The sequence below is a fragment of the Xenopus laevis genome, chromosome 5L, assembly GCF_017654675.1.
Source record: "Xenopus laevis strain J_2021 chromosome 5L, Xenopus_laevis_v10.1, whole genome shotgun sequence".
Lineage (NCBI taxonomy): Eukaryota > Metazoa > Chordata > Amphibia > Anura > Pipidae > Xenopus > Xenopus laevis.
This window is the reverse complement of record NC_054379.1, coordinates 99,822,583-99,827,644: the sequence shown is the minus strand read 5'-3', so window position 1 is coordinate 99,827,644 and position 5,062 is coordinate 99,822,583.

Below are 5,062 nucleotides of genomic sequence, written 5' to 3'. Positions count from 1 at the left end.
TTAAATATATATATATATATATATATATATATATATATTTATTTTATTTACAAAAATTGCTTTGCTTGTCAGAAAGATACATTTCCCTGCTTGCTGCAATAAGAGTGCCGTAGAACAGCATCTGCATCGAAGCATCCCCCCCACATGCACTCACGTTCTTTTATAGTATCTGACCTGGTGGTCCTCAAGCCGGCTTTTTAAAAATGGCTCTGTAAACTCAATAACATTAGCACCGTAACATTAAGGGGTCTATTTATTAAACCTCAAATTTTTCTTTCAAAGAAGAAAAACTCGGCGGAGTTAAGATGGCGAACTGAGAACACGCGTTCTTGCTGAGCTCCATCGACAGTATTTAATCCTGCTATATATCCTGCCATTCCACGTCTAAATTTTGGCCCGGTAAGACTACTAAGCACCTCGGCTAAAAGATGGGACAAAGAGTGCCACAACTCGCATGGAAAAATACCTTTCCCCAAGCGCCTCTGCCACCTGAGGCTGAAACTAACGCGGACCAGGCCGCAGCCACGCAACCTATAATGGTGGAAGGTACAGAGCCGATACCCCCAGAGCCATCAAACACTGATCACCTGGCGATGATTAATAAGGCCCACTCCAGCATGTCGACCCAATTGGAGACCATCAAGGTCGACATCTCCCATCTCCGGCATGATATGCAGAATTTGAGGGAGTGGACCACAGAGGTAGAGCAGCGAGTCTCCACCACCAGGCCCATTCTGGCAGATCTAGCACGCCTGGCCAAGCAGTTTACGGAGGTGTCCACAAAAGCGGAGGACCTAGAAAATAGATTCCGCCGCAACAATGTCATACTGGTGGCCCTACCTGAAAACTCTGCAGGGAAAAATCCTGAGAGGTTCACCGAAGAGTGGTTGAAACTTACCCTGGGCACAGACACTTTCTCCCCACTGCTGGTCATCGAGCGAGCCCATCGAGTGCCAACCCTTAATCCCTTGCCTCCGGGAGCCAACCCGTGATCCTTCATAATGAGGTTTTTAGATTACAGAGACAGGGACGCGGTGTTAACGGCAGTCAGGCAGAAAGGCCAGATCCTGCACAATGGTGCACTGATATACCTGTTCCCAGATTATTCTGCACTCGTCCAGAGACCGCGCGCATCCTTCACGGGAGTCAAGCAGAGACTAAAAGAGGCAGGCTACACCTATTCCGTTCTTTTTCCAGCGAAGCTGCGTGTAGTGGAAGGAGACCAAACCAAATTCTTTGCAACGCCAGAGGTGGCCGACAAATGGTTGGACAGCTGGAAACGGCGCACCGACCCACGGAACAGCCCAAGTAGAAGCTTACCCGACACGGCACCTGTAAGTACAAGCCTGGCAACTAGAAGTCCAGCGGCAGTTGACACAAGCTGAAGTTAGCCTGACATGGCACCTGTAAGACAACCTGAAACCCAGCGGCAGTGGTCCCTTATAAGGTTTTCCCCCCTTTCTTTTTTGGGCCTTAAATCTACTGAAATAACTGCCTAGGAGCGAATGCAGGCACTTTACCAAAAGGGGTCACCTTAGGCCTCTTACCCACTACGGTACGCCCCAATTCTTAGCATACACCGGCCCATGCTAGAACACTGTCTAGAACTGCACAATCACCATGGTCTAGAACTGAACAAATACCTTTATTCATGATAAATAGCAGATTCTGGCCCACTGAGTGCCTTCCCTGTTTTTTCCCGAAATCTGGAATGGGAAATTTACTGCTCATGACGGAGCCTCCATAGAGGCAAGCATCCTTAAACAGAACAAATACCAATACTTCTCCTCAGTTAAAGTTATCAAGTTTGGGGCTAAGGCCCACCCCAACTGGTGGGTGGGCAAGGGTGGGACATTGGGTTGTGTGGGATTATATCTGTCATTCACACTATTATTTTCATCACTTCATCGTATCTCTCTTCTCTTCAACTCTCTATCTACATATCTTTGAACCTTCATGTCCTTGTATGCTTATTTACCATTTGATTTAATACCAGCTTGCATGTCTTTCAAGATGAAGTATATTGATGCTTAGTGGGTGGATCCTCAGAACAAGGCTTATTCTCCCAAACAGCTCCAATATCCCCAAAATGCAGAACCTTTTGATCATTTCCTGGAATGTCAGGGGATTAAACTCAAAATTTATAAGGGCCCTTCTATTTAACTATCTCAAAAAATACCGTCCGTCAATACTGCTACTCCAAGAAACCCATCTAACGGGGCAAAAGCTACTATCTCTCAAGAAACCATGGGTGGCTTACTCCTACCACGCTTCCTTCTCCACTCACTCTAGAGGGGTTTCTATTGTGGTCAGGAAAAATACTTCCTTTGAACTGATACAGATCCGGACAGATTACTATGGAAGATACATAATCCTCCAATGCAAACTGAATAATCAAATTATTTACCCTGGTGAACATTTATCTCCTGTCACCCTTCTCAGTAAAGCTCCTGGACCATATTACCACGATCCTAGCTTCCTTTCCACCAGCACCGTTATACATCCTAGGAGACTTCAATGCCACCCTGGACCCAATAATTGATAGGCTACACCAGGGGGGCACCCATAACCAACACTTTTCCAAATGGGCAGAAGCCCTAGCCCTCATAGAAGTGTGGAGATGGAAACATCTGCAATACAAACAATTCTCATGTCACTCAGCCACCCATGGCACTCTATCCAGGATAAAACTGGCCCTAGCTTCTGCAGACTTCTGCCAGATTGTAGATGAAGCCACATACTTAGCCAGGGCCTTCTCGGACCATTCCCCTTTAATGATTAAAATCTTTCCAGATACCGGTAATAAGCACTCCTCCTGGAGGCTATCCCCTCTATGGCTTACAGTACCTCTGGTCAGAGAACAAGCACAAATGGAATATCAAAAGTACTGGGAAACAAACTAAGCCTCTGCTCCACTGGGAATATTATGGGAAGCATCCAAACCCAGGATCCAGAGTCCTTGTATCCCTTGATGCAACAAAATCCTTCAACTCTGTGGAGTTGCCATATCTTTGGGAGATCATGAAACAATTCGGAACTGTTGTGGCATTTATTTATACTTTTTGAAGAAACAGGTAACTGGCATGGATACATTAGGGGTTTCTGTGTTATGTGGGTCTCTTTATCAAATTTTGGTTTGGAAGCCGTAGTTCCCCTTTAAGTTTAAAGATGATGCAATTTTTAATCCCAGACACATACATGCTGAATTTACTGAAGCCTGTGCCTTGTTTTGCAGTGGATTAAAGGAAAGGAATTAGGAGAGAATATACTTCAAATTATCCAGCTCTCTGCCCCTATTTTTTCCATTCTTCTGTTATTTGCTAAATTATAATCAATTGCAGGTATCCAGTAGGAAATGAGAAGAGCAATTATTTCTTGAAGCAAATTATCTGCTCAGCTGCCATTTAACAAGGACATTTAGTAATTAGGAGGGAATTCCTTTTGCTAAAGTTTAAAATATAAAACCCCTTTAATTATCCAGCACTTTGAAAGCTTTTTTTCTTTTGAAGGACTGAATAAACTAGGATATACACCAAATTGGTGTATTTTCATGTTTGTGTTTCAGATAAATATAACGTATATATGGTTCCGTTTTTCAATCATGAATTGTGAAATGCAGCAAAATAATGAAATTAGGTGGTGGGAGGAAGGTTTCATGCACTGTAAATTCCATTCAGCACTGTATATAGTATAAAAAATTGCAGAGGATATAAGCGTTTTGCTTGCTACAGAGTAACCCTACCTTATAGAACAAAAGCTAGTAAACACTGCCCTGCACATTCATGTTCTACTTGCAGGGCCTGAACTAGGGGTAGGCACAAGAGGTACGTGTCTAGGGCGCAAAGCGTGTGGGGTGCCAGGCACTTACCTTCTATGCAGCCTACCCCTAGTCCAGCAAGTGGGAACACATTGAAAATTGGGTGCGCTCTGTGACGTCAAAGTGTTTTGCGTACGACCGCACGCACGGTTACGCGCCCTGGCCAGCTGGGTAATGGGTTGCCTGGTGCAACTGAGAGACCTGACCGGCACTGTCTCCTTGCTATAAGATGGAATGCCGGTTAATCATAGTACGTGACTGAATGTAAAAGCGTTTTATTAGCATTGGGCAATGTGCCTCACCCTGCAAACAGTAAAATCTTGTAAAATTGTAGGTAGAAGTTACTTTTTCCCCAGGTGAGCACTTCTGTAAAATACAATCTTAACATTGTAACTGAACAGCAATAGAAGTTTTAAACTGGTACAACAACAAGTGTACAGTATGTATATGGTAGTGCTCTAGGCTTTCATTGCTTTGCATTGGAAGTGTCACAGAAACAAGTCTGGACAGAGCATAGGGCAAAAAGTTAGATTTGTCGCCATACTTCACACCTTTATGAGCAGCACTTATTTTTTTATAAAAGTTTAAATCCATTTAGTTGCTTTTAAAAACATTCTTTAGTAATTTTGTGGAAATAGTTAAAAATAATGGTGGCAACCCATACTCAGTGTCTCACTGGCCCACTGGGATACCAGGAAAACTCCCGGTGGGCCCAGGTGTCAGTGGCCCCTCAGGCTGCTAAACATTTGGCCTATTTCATGGCCATTCTCTATTTCTTTGTGAACAAAGTGGCTAAAGAGATGGAATAATAGATTATAGTATGTAAAGAAAATAGACTAGGGGAATAGAGGTTGAGTGAGGAGAGGAAGAATAATAGTACTGAGAGTGGGCCGCTGGTCTAAGATTTTTTGGTGGGCCCCTGGTTTCCCAGTCTGACACTGCCCATACTCATTGTCTCCTTGCTTATATATCAACCAACTCCCATAGTTTTGCCTATACCTAAAGCAGGCAGAAACTTTCTTAGGACCCCTGGTTGTGCCCCAAAACTAAATGCTGACCAACTGGTTACCTGTAGAGGATTTCAGCATTTTGTTCTTCTAGGGATGGGATGAGAATATTACATGTGAATGGGAAATGCCACAATGCTGGCTTGTACTTATGAAAACCATGACCCACCCTGCATTTTCAAGTGATACGTGCCTGTACTAACACTGATCCAAATATTTCCATTTACCAGCATTTTGT